The 21,059-nt window shown below is 47.0% G+C and overlaps 1 long non-coding RNA gene across 1 annotated transcript; it reads right to left on the reverse strand.

The window, feature by feature from the left end:
- Nucleotides 1-17,872: 17,872 nt before the first annotated feature.
- On the reverse strand, nt 17,873-18,239 carry LOC149459844 (uncharacterized). Its single transcript, XR_016313191.1, has 2 exons — nt 18,053-18,239; nt 17,873-17,960 (listed from the first exon to the last, which is right to left on the reverse strand). It is a non-coding gene; the product is annotated as an uncharacterized LOC149459844 (long non-coding RNA).
- Between the last annotated feature and the right edge of the window lie 2,820 nt (nt 18,240-21,059).

Here is a 21,059-nt window from a genome sequence, read left to right on the forward strand (position 1 = left end):
ACAATCGTCTGAGCTCCCACCTCACTGACAACAACCTTCTCGACCCTTTACAGCCTGGCTTTCACCCTCTACACTCCATGGAAACTGTCCTACTAAAACTCTCTAATGATCTACTAACTGCTAAAACCAACGGCCACTATTCAATACTTCTACTACTCGACCTCTCCGCGGCTTTTGATACGGTTGACCATCCCCTCTGTCAGGATCCGGGTGTTCTGCGGCATCGCGTCGGGCGGCGCATGCGCAGAACACCCACTCTCTCTACCCGGCGGGCGGTAGGACCTGGCCGCGCATGGCAGCGGCGGGGTTCGCGCATGCGCACTCGGGATCACGGACGCGCGCCTGGCACCAATGACAGCGGGAGGCGGGCTATTTAAACGCAGGAACAGGTATGTTAGTTGCCGTTTGGTCTTGTATCCTGTGTCCTGTATCCTGTTCCTGTGTTGCTGTATACTCCGTTGCCGACCTCTGCTTGTTCCTGATCCTGCTCTCTCCTGTTTGACCCCTGGCTTGCCTGACTACTCTTCTGTCTGATCCCTGGTACTGTATTTGCCCGCATCCTGCTGAACCTGGCTTGTGACCTGACCATTCTTAGCTCGCTCCTCTGTACCTCGCTGCCCGCATAATACCGACCGGCCTGTCTGACCACGCATACCGTATCCATCCATCCATCCATCCATCCATCCGGTTGGGGTCAGACCTGTGTATCTGTCTGCCTCTTCCAAATAGATTCCGTTCCTGCACTCCCCTGTCAGTATTCTCTACCACCGCAGGACGCACTCGGGGGTCGCGACCTGGTTTCAGTCTGCACCAAGTCCATCCCCACCATCAGGGGCCCTGGTGAATAGCAGGCTGGGACTTAGACCCCACGCCCTGGGAGCGTCCGTGCGGTGGGCTGCTAGAGACTCTGCCAGGCGGCTTAACAGTACCAAACGGCCAAAAAGATGACGGAACCTGGGAGAGGACCGTCCCCCCTGGAAAATATGTGCCAGCATCTGGCGGCTCTTACTCAGGCGGTAAGGGCGCTGGAGGAGGGCTATAATCACCTGGATGGTCGGATCCAGACCCTAACCACCACTATTTCGGCCCCCCAAGATCATAGTCCCTCAGCTCCGGCCAGTGGTACCACTGAAACCCTGGCCGGACCAGCAGCACCTACACCTGCACTTATGCCAGAACCTCATGTTCCTGTCCCAGAACGATTCAGTGGGAATCGCACCAAGTTCAGAGCATTTCGTAATGCCTGCCTGTTGTACTTTAGGCTCCAGCCACGTACGTTCGCGACAGAAACCGTGAAGGTTGGGTTTATTATTTCTTTGCTACTCGATGAACCCCAAGAATGGGCGCATCGACTATTAGAGATCCAGCAACCACCTGAGCTGGAATCTGTGGCAGCATTCTTTGAAGCGATGGGCCTCCTTTATGATGATCCCGAACGAGCAGCATCAGCTGAATCGGCCCTTCAGTCTCTCAGGCAGGGTCGTAGGCCTGCAGAGGAGTATGCGGGTGAGTTCAGGCGGTGGATGGGAGACACGCAATGGAACGACGCTGCCTTGCGCAACCAGTTCCGCATAGGCCTGTCTGAGTCCCTGAAAGACGAACTAGCCAGGGTAGGCATACCAGCCACACTAGAAAATCTCATGACCCTGGCTATTCAGATCGACCGACGCTTGCGGGAACGCAGGATGGAGAGGTCAGGCCAGGGCCTGAGGCCTGCTTGGATGTTTCCCCATGCTCCAGGACCAGTCAGTAGCACTGCTGGGAATCGCAATCCAGAACCCCTGGATACGCCGGAACCAATGCAAGTTGGGCTAGCTCGTCCCTCCCTAACACCTGAAGAGCGTCAAAGACGCCGCCGCAACAACCTGTGCCTCTACTGTGGGGAAGCTGGCCACATGGTATGTTCCTGTCCGGTGAAGGCTGGTAAGTGCACTTCTGTTTACTCTGCCACACCTACCACAGCCAGTCACAATGTCAATTATTTAGCGGTACCCATTTCATTCCAGCTCCCCGGAAGGGTCGTGACGGCAACAGCGATCATTGACTCCGGGGCCTGTAGCTGTTTTGTGGATCTGGACTTCGCGGCTCGATTCCAGATTCCCTTACAGGTTAAAGAATGTGGGTTTAATATTTTTCTAGCCGATGGATCTCGGATCAAGTCTGGGGTGGTGGATCGGGAGACCCCGCCTCTCTGTGTGACTGTATCCGAGACTCACCGGGAATTCCTGTGTTTGAATGCTATCTCCTCCCCTCTGTTTCCAATTATTCTGGGGCTTCCGTGGCTGCGGGCCCACGACCCCCAGATTAATTGGAAAGCCGGTACCCTCCGGTTCGGCTCTCCATACTGCCAAGAGCATTGTTGTCCACATGAGCTGGAGGCCCCACGCACACTATTCTGCGTAGATACTCCTAGATTGTAAGCTCGAAAGAGTAGGGCCCTCTAACCCCTTGTGTACTGTTTGATGTTACTGTTCTGTTTCATGTATTGTCCCCCCCCCATTGTACAGCGCTGAGCAAACCCTTTGGCGCTATATAAACACGATAAATAAATAAATAAATAATACTGACATAGAGCTGACACAACACGTCCCTTCAGTTTACCATCAATACCTTGACGTATTTAGTAAGCGGGGAGCTGACAATCTTCCTCCGCATAGGGCCTACGACTGTCCAATCGATCTGCTCCCGGGATCTGAGGTACCCTTCGGGCGGATCTTTCCTCTGTCAGAAAAAGAACTAGGGGTACTAAAGGAATATATTGAGGAAAATCTTCAGAAGGGGTTCATACGCCCCTCCACATCCCCGGCCGGGGCGGGTATCTTCTTTGTTGAGAAGAAGGATAAATCCTTAAGGCCCTGTGTGGACTATAGGGAGCTTAACAAGATCACGGTAAAGAACCGTTACCCACTTCCTTTAGTACCAGAACTGTTTCAGCGACTCAGGACTGCATCTGTTTTTACGAAGTTGGATTTGAGGGGGGCTTACAATCTGGTCCGTATTCGGGAGGGAGATGAGTGGAAGACTGCCTTCCGTACTAGGTTCGGGCACTTTGAGTACCTGGTAATGCCCTTCGGTCTGTGTAATGCCCCCGCCACCTTCCAGCACTTCATTAACGATGTGTTCAGGGACTTCTTGGATATTTTCGTGGTCATCTATCTTGATGATATCTTAATTTTTTCTGCATCTCTGGAGGAGCATAGGGGTCACGTCAGGGTAGTGCTGGAAAGGCTCCGTTTGCATGGGTTATACGCAAAGGCAGATAAATGCAGTTTTGAGCAGCACAGTATCCCCTTCTTAGGCTTAATCATTTCTACTACTGGAATAGCGATGGATCCACAGAAGATCTCCGCAGTTCTGGAATGGCCGGTGCCGTTAGATAAAAAAGGGGTTCAGCGGTTCATTGGCTTTGCTAATTTTTACCGGAAATTCATTAGGAACTTTTCAGGCCTAGTATCCCCCATCACGCAACTTACCAAGCAGGGAGTGCGTTTCAAGTGGACATCTGAGGCGCAGGAAGCCTTTGAGTCCCTAAAGAGGTTATTCACCGAGGCCCCAGTACTGAGCCATCCTGACTCTTCATTACCCTACACCTTGGAGGTGGATGCTTCCGAAAACGCGGTTGGGGCTGTGCTTTCCCAAAGGAAGGGCATCAAGGAACTGATGCATCCCGTGGCATTTTTCTCCAGGAAACTATCTTCGGCCGAGAAGAACTATGACATAGGGGACCGAGAACTCCTGGCCATCAAGGCAGCATTGGAGGAGTGGAGGTACTTGCTGGAAGGAGCCGTGCACCCGATATTAATTTTTACGGATCACAAGAACCTTGAATATTTAAGAACGGCGAAGCGCTTGAGACCAAGACAGGCTAGGTGGGCACTTTTTTTCTCTCGGTTTGTGTTTCATATCACTTATAGGCCTGGATCAAAGAACACGAAACCAGATGCTCTTTCGCGGATGTTCGAAGACCCAAGGGAGGCCCACAGACCCGACACCATCCTGTCGTCTGGTAATTTTTTGGCATTACAGACGGAGCTACGTTCCCAACTACAGGCAGCATCCATAGGGGCTCCAAATGTTCCAGGGGTGCCACTACAGAATAGAGATGGATTATGGTGGAAAGGAGAACGAATCTTGGTACCTGACGAATCTCGCACCACGGTCTTGGGCCATTGCCATGACCATCCCCTGGCTGGGCACTTCGGGGCCCGGAAGACGTTGGAACTTCTACAACGTATGTTCTGGTGGCCCAGCATGTCCAAAGATTGCGAGGCTTACGTAAAGACCTGCGCGGTCTGTCAAAGGAATAAGCCTTCCAGGAACAAGGCTTGGGGGCTCCTGCGACCCTTACCCATACCTAACAGACCGTGGGAAATGATTTCGATGGATTTCATTGTGGAACTTCCTCCATCTCAAGACCATACCACCATTTTCGTGATTGTGGACCGCCTATCCAAGATGGCCCACTTCTTGCCTCTCAAAAACACACCATCCGCTGCGGAGACGGCGCAAATCTTTGTGAGAGAGGTGGTGAGACTCCATGGAATTCCTAAGGATATAGTTTCGGATAGGGGTGCCCAGTTCACCTCCAAATTTTGGAACGCACTATGCGAGACGTTGGAAATCAAGTTATCTCTCTCCTCGGCATATCACCCACAGACCAATGGACAGACCGAACGTACAAACCAGACCTTGGAACAATATCTCCGATGTTACACATCATTTCTCCAGGACGATTGGCTAACTCTTTTACCACTGGCCGAATTTGCTTACAACAATGCTAGCCACTCGACTACTCAGCAATCCCCATTTTTTGCCAATTACGGCTTCCACCCGACCTTTTTACCTGACATAATTCCTGAAAGTTCGGTGCCAGCTACACAGGACATGTTGCACTTCCTTTCTGCAAACAATAAGATCTTACAAGAAGCGATCCTGAAGGCCCAGGAGGGCAGTAAGAAAGCCTTCGACAAAAGGAGAAGAGGGGAGCTTATGTTACACCCAGGGGACAAGGTCTGGTTGGCCACAACAAACCTTAAGATGATATGTCCATCGCGGAAATTGGGACCGAGATTTATGGGCCATTCCAGGTAAAGAGGAAGGTTAACGAAGTGGCGTACGAGCTCGTACTCCCGGAATCCTTTAGAATACACCCGGTATTTCATGTATCGCTGTTGAAACCCGCGGCACCGGACCCATTCCCGAACCGGAGATCTAGGCCTCCTGACGCCATAAACGTTGATGGGGAGGAGGAGTTCGAAATTGAGACTATTCTAGACTGTAGGAAGAGGGGGGGTCAGACTCAGTTTCTCATTAAGTGGAAAGGGTATGGTCCAGAGGAGAACTCATGGGAACCCTCCCAGAACATTCATGCCTCTAGATTGATTCGGGATTTTTTTGACAACCACCCACGCAAGAGAGAACTGTTGGGCATCCGGCGGCTGCCCGTAGGGGGGGGGGCAATGTCAGGATCCGGGTGTTCTGCGGCATCGCGTCGGGCGGCGCATGCGCAGAACACCCACTCTCTCTACCCGGCGGGCGGTAGGACCTGGCCGCGCATGGCAGCGGCGGGGTTCGCGCATGCGCACTCGGGATCACGGACGCGCGCCTGGCACCAATGACAGCGGGAGGCGGGCTATTTAAACGCAGGAACAGGTATGTTAGTTGCCGTTTGGTCTTGTATCCTGTGTCCTGTATCCTGTTCCTGTGTTGCTGTATACTCCGTTGCCGACCTCTGCTTGTTCCTGATCCTGCTCTCTCCTGTTTGACCCCTGGCTTGCCTGACTACTCTTCTGTCTGATCCCTGGTACTGTATTTGCCCGCATCCTGCTGAACCTGGCTTGTGACCTGACCATTCTTAGCTCGCTCCTCTGTACCTCGCTGCCCGCATAATACCGACCGGCCTGTCTGACCACGCATACCGTATCCATCCATCCATCCATCCATCCATCCGGTTGGGGTCAGACCTGTGTATCTGTCTGCCTCTTCCAAATAGATTCCGTTCCTGCACTCCCCTGTCAGTATTCTCTACCACCGCAGGACGCACTCGGGGGTCGCGACCTGGTTTCAGTCTGCACCAAGTCCATCCCCACCATCAGGGGCCCTGGTGAATAGCAGGCTGGGACTTAGACCCCGCGCCCTGGGAGCGTCCGTGCGGTGGGCTGCTAGAGACTCTGCCAGGCGGCTTAACACCCTCCTCCTCAAAAAACTAGACTCTCTTGGCCTCAGAGACTCTGCTCTCTCCTGGTTCTCCTCTTATCTATCGCAGTGCTCCTTCAGTGTTACCTATAACGCTGCCACCTCCTCTTCACTCCCTCTCTCTGTAGGGGTCCCTCAAGGTTCTGTCCTTAGACCCCTTCTATTCTCCATCTACACCTCCTCCCTTGCTCACTTGATAAACTCCCACGGCTTCAATTACCATCTCTATGCTGGTGACACGCAAATCTATCTGTCTACCCCTCACCTCGCCCCTTCAGTCTCCACTCGCACCACTAGCCCACTAAGTGACATATCGGCTTGGATGTCACTCCACTTCCTCAAACTCAATCTTTCCAAAACTGAGCTCTTAGTATTCCCCCCAGCCCGTGCCACCTCCACTGACTCCCCAATAAAATCAATAACACAACCATCAGTCCATCCCCTCATGCCAGGGTACTAGATGTAATCCTAGGCTCCCATCTGTCCTTCCAGCCCCAGATCCAATCACTGACAAAATCATGTAGACTTCACCTCCGCAACATCTCCAAGATACGACCGTTCCTAACCCCAGAAACCACTAAGCAACTTCTTCACTCCCTTGTCATATCACGCCTCAACTATTGTAACTCCCTTCTCATTGGCCTACCTCATCGCAGGCTATCCCCACTTCAGTATATCATGAATGCTGCTGCCAGACTCATCCACCTTACTAACCGTTCTGTATCTGCCACCCCTCTCTGCCAATCCCTCCACTGGCTCCCAGTTGCCCAACAGATAAAATTCAAAACACTAACACTGACATATAAAGCCGTCCACAACACTGCCCCAAATTACATAACCGTACTTGTCTCTATATATCACCCAACCGTACTCTCTGCTCCTCGCAAGACCTCCTACTCTCTAGCTTCCTTATCTCCTCCTCCCATGCTCGTCTCCAGGACTTCTCCAGGGCTTCCCCCATCCTCTGGAATCTACCCCAATCTATCAGACTATCACCTACTCTACTTACTTTTAGGCGATCACTGAAAACCTATCTCTTCAGGGAAGCCTATCCCGCCCTCTGATAATACTGGAATCCTCTACTCTTCCAACCACTCCATTCCCCACAGTTATTACCTATTGTTCCATTAACCGCTCCCTCCTAGATTGTAAGCTCCAAGGAGCAGTGCCCTCAAATCCCTCTTGTATTGAACTGTATTGTTACTGTATTGTCTCCCACTATAATGTAAAGCGCTGAGCAAACTGTTGGCGCTATATAAATCCTGTATAATAATAATAATAATAATAATAATAGTAATAATGTCTGTAGTTATCTCAATATCATTAACAAATCTTCTTTAGTCATTCATCACCTTCTGTGGTAAAAAGGGTGTTTTTGCTGTGGTGTGTTTTCTGTTTTTTAGGGGGAGGGGGGCACAATAATAATTTTTCTATGTAGTTTTGTGATTTCTAGTTAATCCCCTGTAATAATGGCTTTTTTAAATTGGTTTATTAGTCTCATGCCCAACTTCCAGCCAGCCGTGAGGACCAGGGTACCACTTTAAAATAGAAAAAAAGAAAAACCATATTGCTGTTCAAATAACATCGCTTCCACGTACTACCTTGTTTTATATAGAGAACTGATGTAAACGGTTTAAAAACACAATTTGATTGTGCCTTCAATACCTAAACATAGTACTCTTATTAAACATTCCATCACCAATTTCACTTTAGAATTTGCTTAATTGGCACTATAAAACATGAATTTGTGTTAAAAAAATTGCTATGAAAAGTGTGCCCATTTCCTTGAACAGGGTAAATGGGGTAATGTGCTACAGGGGTGGCAAGCAGAGTAGTGCGCAAAAGCACAGGGGCGGTGAGCATAAGTGAGCATCAGTGCAGTGGCAAATGAAGAGTGTAAATGCAGGAGAGGTGGTGAGGTACGGGAGAGATTTGGCAACAATGCACTTTGATAGGGAAATTTTAGGCCTGTTGGTGAGAAATCGGGTGCAGGGTTAATAATAAGAGATGTTTCCACTAAGGAGCTTTTCCCAGCAGCAGCAGAGGTGAGGAGCTGGAGACTGCCAAAATAAATATTTAACTTTTATTAACTCCCCAATTTATGGAAACAAATTAAATATGAACCATAAGACTAAAAAGTTGCACAAAAAGTCTAGGCACTAAACTTTTCTCTCTGTTTATTTAACTTTGTTAGCTTGTGGGGAAAAAAAATGTCTACAATGTCTATCTCTAGTCCCCATAGCAACATTAAATGTATTTTTGTGATGAACTGCTGTTTATCTATGCTATAACAAATCTGTTATCTTGTTTCTAAAAATGGATCATTTCATGGCTTGGCTTAATAAAAAAAAAACATTTGAAAGGTTTCAGATCCTATTATTTCTTGTTTTCACATAAAACTGTCAGTATTATGCGTAAACAACTATGTAAAACTGTCTGATATTGGACATTTAAGCTGACATAACATTTTAATGAAGATTCATAATAGGATATTTGAGAAAGATGAACATTATGTGACTATATCAGTGAGATCTATGGTATCAAGCTGCCCACTCCATCGTCAGCTGCCCCAAGCTGCCCAAAATCTGGTACAGCAGTGCACGCTAGCCAATCAGCTTCTAAATTGAGCTTGTTCAATTAAAGTTCACCATTGTAAAAAAAAAATATATGCAATTTTTTTTGCAGATAAAAAAAATTTTCACTTATTATTTTGTTTTACTAGGAGTCTGTAAAGCAATCTGCTGATCATGGGTGCAAACTCCTGCAGGCTGTGAGTGTATCTGTCCGCTTGTACCTCGTACAGGCAGGCAGTTACACAATGACAGGAAGCATCAATGAACTTCCTAGAGTGCTCATCAGATTCCTAGTAGTTCATTACCACAAAGGCTGACAGTGGTTGTAGCTCTCCCATTGACAGAACTCTATAAATGAATGATGCTGCTGGGTGGACACAGCCCTGCACAGCCATGTTTTTTTTAAAAATGCGACAGTGGGAGCAGGGAGTGGATCCCCAGCCCGCTGCCACAGTGGAGGATCGAGGAGGGGGGCACGGGGGCTGTTGTAGCAGCAACATGTTGCATGTGACACCCTGAATACAAATGTAACATGTTACAAAAAGGTGAACGTATCCTTTAATCTTTGACAAAAAATAAAAACTTGGAAGCTAATTGCTTTCTGTGCAGAACTGCACCAGATTTTGCTCTCTCCAATTTTAGTAAATCAACCCCAAGGCCTTGTAAAGATCCTAAAATCAGCACTTCCACTTTCGAGTAATAGAGATTGATTATTAAGCAGGGGCGGACTGACAACTCATGGGGCCCCTGGGCAATAGGGGATCATGGGGCCCCTGTGTCCTTGCCCAAACTGAAAAAAGCCTATGAAAAAGGTACCAGGGGCATCTCATGGGGCCTCCTACTGACCCCGGGCCCTTGGGCAGTGCCCGAATTTCCAAATGGTCAGTCCACCCCTGTTATTAAGGCTACTTTAAGGCTAACCTCCTAGATTATAAGCTCTAACAAGCAGGGCCCTCTGTTTCTTCCTGTACCAAATTGTATTGTAACTGTAATGTCTACCTTCATTTTGTAAAGCGCTGCGCAAACTGTTGGTGCTATATAAATCCTGTATTATAATAATAATCAGTCTTTCTTCCGTTTTTACATTTAAAAAGCAGAAGAAAAATGCATAACCATTAAATCCTATAGAACTCTTCACACTAGTCAGTTGCAGATCTGTTCCATTTTTCAAACTCCTGCAAGTTGCATTTTTTGTTTGTTTAGTGTGGTAAAAAAAAACTGCACCAAAAATGCACCTCCCCATTGAAATTAATGGAAAACACCAAAATTGTGACAAAACACATTAAAAAATGCACCCACAGTTGTGTTTTTGGTGTGTGTTTTTTGAATTACATGTCTTTTTTTCACAGGTACAAAATATACAGGAAATGCAGCGAAAATGCAGCAAAAACACATCAGCGTTTTTAACGCAATTTTGCAGTGGAGCAGTGTAAAAGTAGCCTTAAAGGCAGGACTAGTTGTAAAAAGTGCTAATAACAAATAATCACTTAAAAGAGAAAATAAGAGTTCACCTCAATCCCCGTTCTACACCGCAAATTCTGCACTTCAATCTCCTTATATCCTTAGTGCATTGAAGTTAATTCAGCATGTGGCATTTTAAATGTCTTTAAACATATGCACCTGTGATCAAAACAACTAGTTTTGTTGCCAATCACACATTGCTGCTATTTTATCACAGAGTTAAGGTATATTTTATGCAGGTTTATGTGCTGCAGTGACAGACAGAGCTACCAAGAGACCCCTGTGCAAGACTGAAATGTAGGCCCCCCTAGTTCATTTATAGTTCAAGTACACTTGTTCACTGTGTATTGACTGACAGCAAGATAAACGTGAGCTGTGTCTAGGTCAACAATACAGTGTAAAGGGATCTCAACACCCATCTGATCCACATCTAGTAGAAATAGTCCACAGTCCCAAAGGCCTTGCACAGATGAGTAATCTGCACAAATAGTATGCGTGCCTCTCATATACTACCTGGGTTGCCTATAACGGTCTGTACTAATTGATGGTTCACTGAGGCATTGGAGGAAATTGGAATGCATTTTTAATAGTGTTAAAAGTAAGTGTGGGCAAAAACTTTTTTGGGGTATTAGCAGGGGCAGTCTGACCATTCGGGCATTGCCCAAGGGCCCAGGATCAGTAATGGGCCTGATGAGAGGCTCACAGGGCACAATTCACTAAGCGGTATTGTCCTGCCTTCTCTGCAGTTATGAAAGGGTTACAGAGGATTACAGGCAGTATAACCTTTGATGTCCACACAGTAAAGAGTCGATGATTGATAACCGATGATCTTTTACTGATAACATGTGACATAATGAGAATGCGCGTGAATAAATGCGTGAATGTGAACAAATGCGGTAAAACTGAAATACAAACAGAATAAACAAACATAAGTACATATCTAACTTCCTAGCTATGTGCATAACATTCCACAGTACATAGGAAGGGTACTTACAGACTTTGGGGGTCTAATCAAGCCCATATATGAAGAGGGAACAGCATCCCACATGTACTTGCATTGTAGAATTTCTTCAGTCTGAAGAGATGAGGTCACTTCCTCCCAAGTTAGCAGACAGGAAGTCTCAGGCCTTAAGGGGACAGACACTGCTGAATGCTAAAGAATGCCTTGTGTAATACAAGGCAGCACACTCCCCACCTGGCATAATAATGATATGCCACTATTAAACTCCTGGAAGGAGTAAAACGACTTCCGTGATGGGTCTAAGGTACACCTTAGGGGTGCCCTGTTTTACTACTCTGACCTCTACTTTCCTGACTCTGCTATCACTACTAGCATCAGTCCCCACAATGAGTCCAATTGGCCACTCGTTCCTGTGGGCCTGAGAGTCTTTTAGTAGAACAACATCTCCAACTTGTAAGTTGGGCTTGTCGGCTTGCCATTTGTTGCGTGGTTGGAGGGTCATCAGGTACTCCTGTCTCCATCTCTTCCAGAAGATATCGGCAAGGCTTTGAACTTGTTTCCATTGTTTGGTGTACAAGTCTTTAAGATCAAAGTCCCCGTTGGGAGCTGTCACCATCTCCATCTTCTGGGTCAGCAACATTGCTGGTGTCAAGACGGTTGGCATCTCTGGGTCAGTAGACACTGGGACCAAAGGTCTGGCGTTCATGATAGCCATGACTTCAGCCATCAGCGTGGTTAGGACTTCGTGTGTGAGACGAGTAGATCCAATCTTTAGAAGCATTGCATCTAGAATGCGACGAGCTACTCCAATCATCCTCTCCCAAGCTCCTCCCATATGTGAGGCATGAGGAGGATTGAAGATCCAAGTGCATCTTTGGTTTTGAAGATAGTTACTTGTCTCTGAGTCTGTTGCAATGATCTTCAATTCTTTGCAGGCTCCAATAAAGTTTGTGCCACAATCAGAACGAATCTGTTTTGCTGGTCCTCGAATGGAGAAAAATCTTCTCAAGGCATTGATGAAGCTTGAGGTAGATAGAGACTCAATTACCTCAATGTGAACTGCTCTGGTACTCATACATGAGAAAAGAACAGCCCAGCGTTTGCTCTCTGCACTGCCTCCTCTGGTCTTGCGAGAAGAAATGTTCCAAGGACCAAAAACGTCTAGGCCTACATTTGTGAATGGAGGACCTGAAGCCAGCCTGTCTGGAGGTAAGTCTGACATCTTCTGGACTTCAAGTTTTCCTCTGATTTTCTTGCAAGTTACACATTTGTTAATCACACTGGAGACTAGTCTTTTACCTCCTAGGATCCACAATCCAGCTGAGCGGACTGCTCCTTCAGTGAGGTGGCGACCTTGATGTGCAACTTGCTCGTGGTGATGTCTTGTCAGAAGAACGGCAACGTGATGATTCTTGGGTATGACAATGGGATGTTTTTCTAAAATAGTCGTATCAGCTGCGGGTAGACGACCTCCAAGTCTCATCACTCCATCTTCATCAAGGACAGGGTTCAACTTTTTGAGTGGGCTGTGTTTAGAAAGTTCTTCTTTCTTGAGAAGACCTTGAATTTCTTCCTTGAAGGCTTCCTGCTGAACACATCTGATAATGGTGACATTGGCTTGCTCAAGATAGTCATTGTTACCCTGGTCAACACTGGCTGTTTTGCTGAAGGATCTGGCCAAGCAGATGAGTTTCCCTATGGCACGGATGAGTGACTTCCAGCTGGAAAACCTTTCGAACCTACATGAGCCAAGACCTTCTCTGGTGGTTAGAGTCTTGTAAACTGCAACTAGAGGTCTTACCTCTTTGTCTTGGTCTGGTTCTACAAGCTGAAAAGTTCCTTTCTGATCAGTCTCTTCAGTTTCTGGTCCAGTCAAGAAGGATGGACCTGTGAACCAGTTAGTCTGTTTGAGGACAGCAGCTGGTACCAGTCTAGTCCCATGGTCAGCAGGGTTCTTGTCTGTACTGATGTGATGCCACTGTTCTGGACTTGTACACTTTCTGATACGTGTTACTCTGTTTGACACGTATGTGTAGAATCTTCTTGAAGCGTTGTGGATATAACCTAAAACAATCTTGCTGTCTGTGTAGAAGTTCACTGCATGGATCTCGATGTCCAGTTCTGCAATGAGTAAGTCTGCTATCTCCACAGCTAGGACAGCAGCACAAAGTTCTAAGCGTGGGACCGTGTGAGCAGGTCTTGGAGCCAGTTTGGACTTTCCCAAGATGAATCCTGCATGGCTTTGTCCCTGAGTGTCTATAACTCTAAGGTAGGCTACAGCTGCTATAGCCACAGTGGATGCATCTGAAAACACGTGTATCTCTCTTCGTTTTGTAACAGACAAAGAAACAGAGACGTATGGTCTTTGGATGCTAAATCGCTCAAGCTCCAGCAAAGAGTCTTTCCACAACTTCCACTGCATTTCTTTCTTTTCAGGTAGAGGTGTGTCCCAATCACTTTGTTCTAGCTCAGTTGTAATCTCTCTCAAAAGAGCTTTGCCTTGCATGGTGATGGGTGCTACGAACCCCAAGGGATCGTAAAGACTGTTGACCGTAGACAAGACACCTCGCTTTGTGAAAGGCTTCTCTTCCCTGGATACTCGGAAGGTGAAGCTGTCAGTTTTCAAGTCCCAACTAAGCCCTAAGCTTCTTTGAAGGGGTGGTGAATCTGTACCTAGATCTAGGTCTTTGAGGTCTTTTGCACGGTCTTCTGCTGGGAATGCTTCCATGACTTTGCTGTTGTTGGAAGCCACTTTGTGCAGTCTTATGTTAGAGTCTGCTAGCAAGTCTCTAGTGCTTTTCAAAATGTCAATGGCTTCTCCACTACTGGAGAAGGAAGCAAGTCCATCAACTACATAAAAGTTTTTCATAACAAATTGTTTGGCTTCAGGGTTGTGTCTGTCACCTTGCTGCGCTGCTCGTCTCAAGTTATAGATAGCGACAGCTGGTGAGGGACTGTTCCCAAACACATGTACTTTCATCCTATACTCTATGATACCTTTGTTGAGGTCGTGGTCTTCATACCATAGGAACCTCAGGTAGTCTCTGTGGTCTTCACGGACAAGGAAACAGTAGAACATCTGCTGTACATCTGCTGTTACTGCAACAAGTTCTCTTCGGAATCTGATAAGGACTCCAAGAAGTGTGTTGTTCAGGTCTGGTCCGCTGAGAAGTACATCATTAAGGGAAATACCTTCATGCTTTGCACTGGAATCAAATACTACACGTATCTGACCTGGTTTTTGAGGATGGTACACTCCGAATATTGGCAAGTACCAGCGTTCTTGTTTTTCATGCAGTGCTGGTGCTTTTTCAGCTCTATCTTTGTCAAAGATTTTCCGCATGAATTCTTGGAAGTGTTCTTTCATGTCTGGCTTTCTTTCAAGAGTGCGCTGCAATAGCGCAAGGCGTTTCTCTGCTTGCACTCTGTTGTTGGGAAGACGATGCCGTGGTGTACGGAATGGTAGTGGGGCTACCCAACTGCCTGCTTTGTCTTTGAAGACTTCTCTGTCCATGATCTCAAGGAAGAGGTTATCTTCAACAGATGGTGCTAGTTTGTCATCATCTTGAGTTCTCTCAAACACTTTGTGGCCTAGCTGATCTGAATCTTCAGCTGAGACTGTATCTTCCAGGAACCTCTGGATGTTCTGGGGATGTGTTGGGTTAGATAGTTTCTCTTTAATCTGTATGCTGTTGTTACATGGGCAAAGACATGATGTGCGACCGTTCTGCAGCAGATTTGTTCTGTAGACATTCACCTTTGTGGGTTTGTGAAGTCCGTCCAGACATACATTTCCAACGATAACCCATCCAAGATCAAGACGTTGAGCAAATGGTGCATTGTGCGGCCCATTGTATTGTTCTCTGACCTTGTGCACTCTCAGTATGTCTCTTCCTAGTAGAAGGACGATTGCAGCATCTGGGTTGAGTGTTGGGATCTTGTCTGCTATTCGCATGAGATGAGGGTAGTGACGTGCCACTTCAGGTGTGGGAATCTCTGACCTGTCATCTGGTATCATGTCACATTCTATGAGTGTAGGAAGAGTCAGCTGCGTCTTTCCATCTAATGACTCGATGGTGTAGTTGTTTGCTCTTCTCCCTGATGTCTCTATAACTCCAGAACATGTCTTCAAGGTGTATGGAATTGAACTTCCTTTGTCACCAAAGAGGTCGAAGAACTCTGTCTTTGCTAGAGACCTGTTGCTTTGTTCGTCTAGGACTGTATACATCTTCACTGCCTTTTCTCTGAGACCGTTGGGATACACTTTGACTAAGCATATCTTGGAGCATGATCTAGAGAGTCCTGGTTCTGTACAGATCTCAGTACACTTTGAAGTTATCGCTGGTGTTGCACTTTCTTTTTGCTCCCCACCATGATCTTCTTGAGTTGCTGGAACTTCTGATCTCCATGGTGGTGGTCCTGGGTGCAGTGCTGACAGATGTCGGTCATTGTTGCATTCTGTGCACCGTATTTCTCTCTTACAGTCTTTTGCAAGATGTTGCATTGAGGCGCAGCATCTGAAACAAATGTGATTGTCTTTAAGGTAAGCCTTGCGCTCCTCTAATGTCTTACTTCTGAAACTGCGACATTTTCTTAGTGGATGAGGCTTGTTGTGTATTGGGCACTGTTTGTCTGGATCCTCAACTTCCTTTCTTGTGTTGTCTTCCTGATTGGCTGCAGCCTCAGGCGGGACTTCTGTCTTCCGCACAGACACTGTTGCTCTGCATTCTTTGTAGTGTACTGGTGGCTGCTTCTCTGTCCTTGGGGCGCTTGCAACTCTCTTGTTCAGGAAGGCGAAGCTTGGGTCATTGCGTGTCTTAGCTTGGTCTACAACGAATTCAGCGAGGAAGACAAACGGTGGAAATGCAACTCGATAGTCTTTCTTGTATCTGGATGCTTGAGAGACCCACCTTTCTTGCAGGTTGAAAGGGAGCTTCTCGATTATGGGCTCTACTCCACGTGCTGTGTCTAAGTATAAGAGACCTGGCAGAGTTCCACTAGTCTTTGCTGCTTCTATCTCTAGGAGTAGGTCTCCGAGCTCTCTCAGCTTCTGATTGTCTTTGTTTGTCATTTTCGGGCAAGTTTCAATTTTCTTTAAAAGTGCTTCTTCTATTACTTCAGGTGACCCATAGCAGTCTTCCATTCTCTGCCAGACCATCGCAAGTCCTGCTGTTGCATCATGGACATGCACTGACCTGATTCTTTTGGCCTGCTCTGAGGACTCTGGTCCTAGGTATTTGGCAAGTAGGTCGAGCTTCTCTCTGTCTGTCAGCTCTAAGTTTTGGGTGCTGCTTAGGAAGGATGACCTCCAGGCCCAGTAGTTTTCAGGACGATCGTCAAACTTCAAGAGACCAGTGCTCACCATCTCACGGCGCATCAGGTATTTCGACACGTCTGTAACCTTTGCTGTGTCAGCTGCGTTTGTTCTGGGTACAAACACGGGACTGCTGGCTGATAGTGACTGATGGGTTCGTTGAGGTATTTGACTAAGTCTATTTTGGTCAGATGGTTGCTCTCCTCTATTGTAGTCTAGATCTGGTTTTGCACGAGGAGAGGTTATATCGCCATCTATTTGGTTTCTTAGCGTGTTGGCGGTTTGGTATCTGAGCCCGTGATTGGTTGACTTATCACGTGGCGGTTCAGGTTCAGTCTTGTAGTGATGCGTAACATCAAAGCTGTCTGCTCCCAACTGGGTCCTTGATGGTTTCGGTGCATCACTAGGCTGTTTATCAGGGTACAGGGTTGCTTGTGATTGCACGTACTCACGGGTGCGTTGGAATGTACTGAGAGGTGTTATCAGGGTTTCCAGTACATCGCTCTCTACAAACTGAATATCTGCAGCTCTCGCAAGAACTTCGGCTTCAGCTATGGCTGCTGCAGCTATTTTCTGTTGCTTAAGTATGTGTAAAGAGGCTTGTACTTCTGCCTTTCTCCTAAGCATTTCTGCTTCCCCTTCGGTTTGTCTCTTTTTTATTTCAGCTTCCCCTTCGGCTTGTCTCTTTTTTATTTCAGCTTCCCCTTCGGCTTGTCTCTTCTTCTGCTCTTCATCTAGGTAGCCTTGCTCTTTCATAAGCTTTGCTTCCTGTATGGCATAGGAGGCCATGGCGCATGCGGCCTCGGCCTTGGCTTGTGCCCTGGCTGCGATAGCGCTGACTGAAGACAAGTTTGTGACGCTAGAATGTCTGGAACTTGTATGCTTACTCCTGGCTGCCCCAGCACTGACTGACGATAGGTCTGTGACGTTTGAATGCCTGGAACTTGAACGCTTAGATCTGGCGGTTTCTGCTTTGGATGACGACAGATCCGATTTGTTATAAGTTCTCGGCGTGCTGCATTGTGACCTAGTTTCCAGTGTACTGTGCATATTTTCTTCCTGTTTGCACGAGATTTTAGGAAGGGTTAATTTAGTGATATCTTTCATATCTTTCATAAAGCTGAGTTAGTTTCACTTTGCTATGCCTTAGACTGGCTGTGCTGTGGGGATTTCACACACACGTGCTGCTGTATTAACAGTTAAGAGTCTTTTCTGTGTTGTGGGGCTTGCTGTAGATTTTTCACACAATGTGCTCTGAAGTAACCGTGTAAGTCTTTTTACTGTCCTGCCTTCTCTGCAGTTATGAAAGGGTTACAGAGGATTACAGGCAGTATAACCTTTGATGTCCACACAGTAAAGAGTCGATGATTGATAACCGATGATCTTTTACTGATAACATGTGACATAATGAGAATGCGCGTGAATAAATGCGTGAATGTGAACAAATGCGGTAAAACTGAAATACAAACAGAATAAACAAACATAAGTACATATCTAACTTCCTAGCTATGTGCATAACATTCCACAGTACATAGGAAGGGTACTTACAGACTTTGGGGGTCTAATCAAGCCCATATATGAAGAGGGAACAGCATCCCACATGTACTTGCATTGTAGAATTTCTTCAGTCTGAAGAGATGAGGTCACTTCCTCCCAAGTTAGCAGACAGGAAGTCTCAGGCCTTAAGGGGACAGACACTGCTGAATGCTAAAGAATGCCTTGTGTAATACAAGGCAGCACAGGTATCTTACCGCATCCGAGTATGTGGTAGGATACCGCATAGTATTTTTAAAAAAAAACGTTTGAATTCACCAAAAAAAGGCTACTAAAATATCGCATGAATTATTTTATCAAGGCATGCAGTATTTTAGTAATGAAACCATGCGATAATGTTTCAGCTGTCAGCGGGGTTCCCCACAGACAGTTGAATGTAAAATAAAGAATTGTCAGCAATTGTAAAAATAATTTTAAAAATGGCGTGGGTTCCCCCCTCCATCCATACCAAGCCCTTCGGGTCTGGTATGGATTTTGAGGGGAACTCCCACGCCAAAATTGAAAAAAAAATGGCCTGGGGTCCCCCTCAAAATCCATACAGGACCCTTATCCGAGCATGCAGCTGGGCAGGTCAGGAAAGGGGGGGTGATGAGTGAGCGCCCCCCCCCCCTCCTGAACCATACCAGGTCACATGCCCTCAACATGGAGGGGTGCTTTGGGGTGGGGGGCTCTCCCCCAGAACACCTTGTCTCCATGTGGATGGGGACAAGGGCCTCTTCCCCACAACCCTGGCCCGTGGTTGTGGGGGTCTGTGGGTGGGGGCTTATTGGAATCTGAAAGCCCCCTTTAGCAAGGGGGCCCTCAGATCTGGCCCCCCCCCCATGTGAATGAGTATGGGATACATGGTACCGCTATCCATTTACAAAAAAAAAGTTAGCGTGAAAAAAGACAGAAGACAGTCTTTGACAAGTCCTTTATTAAAGGAAGGAAAATAAGAGACTGTCTCCTGTCTTTTTTCACACTACACTTTTTTTTTGTGAATGGGTAGAGGTACCATGTACCCCATACTCATTCACATGTGGTAGGGGCTGGGATCTGGGGGCCCGCTTGCTAAAGGGGGCTTCCAGATTCCAATAAGCCCCCTGCCCGCAGGCCCCCACAACCACAGGAACCCCCAAAGCACCCCCCCATGTTGAGGGCATGTGGCCTGGTATAGTTCAGGGGGGGTGCTCGCTTGTCCCCTCCCCTTTCCTGACCTGCCTGGCTGCATGCTCTGATGAGGGTCTGGTATGGATCTTGGGGGGGGGCCCACAACATTTTTTTTTTTAATTGTGGCGTGGGGGTTCCCCTAAAAACCCATACCAAACCCAAACGGCTTGGTATGAATGGAGGGGGGACCCCACGACATTGTTTTATTATTTTTTTTCTAATTATTATTAATACAATTTCTATGCAGCTGACCTGAAATATGTAGGCGGGGTGTTGTGTGGGTGTGGCTTGAGTGTAGGCGGAGACACAGGGGACCCCATTATCTCTTATTTCCCGGGGGCCCCATGAGTTGTCAGTTCGCCCCTGGGTATTAGTTAAGTAACAATAAGATACCTCTAAAAATGTCACAAAAATTCTTTCTTGAAAAATATTATTTACATGCAGCCTCTGCAGGTGATGTCACCACTAAAATTCTGGCAGTAAAATTGAGAGTTGGGGCTGGAGCAAGGGGCATATTAACCACAAGTCAAACAAGGCAGTTGCCTAGGGCGGCATTTTTCAGGTGGGGCAGCGCTGCTCCCTAGAAGAAGAGATGGAAGAAGGGACACACACGGCATGGGGACCAGGTTGGAACCGAGAGAGACTGCGGACTGTTTGACGATGTATGTAGAGCCCAACTCTTGTTCCCGGGGGTGGCCGGAGCTGTGAAAGTGGGTGTCTTCTTTCTCTTGCTGGGAGGTTGGGCGCCTGGTGTATGGGGGGGGGGTGATGGTAGTGGAAGGCTCTCCTGGGTAGGGGGACAGGGGTGTTTTTGGTCAATGTCAGTCTCTCGCCACGTGGGAAAGGAGGGGGGAATTGGTCAGTGTCAAGCTCTGCCTCTCCCTCTGCGGGGGAGGGGGGTGGCCAATTTTTGTGTTGCCTAGGACAGTACAAAATCTGGGGCGTCTGTGCATGGTAGCCAATCAGCTTCTAACCTCAACTTGTTTAATTACAATTTGGCAATAAATCTGGAAGCTGATTGGTTTCTATGCAGAGCTTCATCAGGTTTAGTAATCCCTAGTTTTAGTAAATCAACCCCATTGCATGACTTGCCGTGCAGCTACTCCATTTAGGAAAAAGTCTTTCACTCTTTTCAAAGGATACAAGGAGTTCTGTGATTGCCCAGTGCATATGAACATCGCAATCGCATGTTGGTTTCAGTTGCCATATACATGGACACTCATAGCGATGCCTGTTCCTGGCCCTGTTTTGTTAGTGGAACTGGAGACAAAGGGGAGCAGGTGACAGAAGAAGGTGACAGGGATAAAATAGGATGAATATCTACTTATATTTTTTTATTAAAAAAACCTCTTTAAGTGTATGATAAGGGCAAATTTTCACCATATGACAGAACCAAGGACTAACTTGGCTATAGGGCTCGCTTTATGCAGACCTTCAAACTTATTTAAAGTGGTTCTAAACCTCTGACATGAAATATAAACATAACATATCCTTCTATAGTGTGTACTTGTCTCGATCCAGAGCACTAAGTGTTATTTCTCTCCACTGCCTTGGTCCTCTGCTGTCAGCTTGAATCACTTCCTGGCAAGTTTTCCTGACACCAAGAGATACAAAATTGACAGGGGAGGGAGCTCCAATACACAGCATGTGATTGACAGTCTCAGCATTGTTCCTGTGTGCTGTGTAAAGGGGGTGTGTCCCTTCCCTCCAATCAGCTCTCACTGAGCTTTCCAGAGTATAACTTCAGGTCTCTGTCCGCTGCTTCCCGAAAGCTCAGACATGCTGTATACATTCTGGACTTTGAATGGCTGTATTTTAGTGAAGGCTGCAGATAAACAGGTACAACATCTGT

Source organism: Staurois parvus, unplaced genomic scaffold, assembly GCF_062004578.1.
Source record: "Staurois parvus isolate SC_StPar_1 unplaced genomic scaffold, SC_StPar_1.0 ptg000244l, whole genome shotgun sequence".
NCBI classification, from domain to species: Eukaryota; Metazoa; Chordata; class Amphibia; order Anura; family Ranidae; genus Staurois; species Staurois parvus.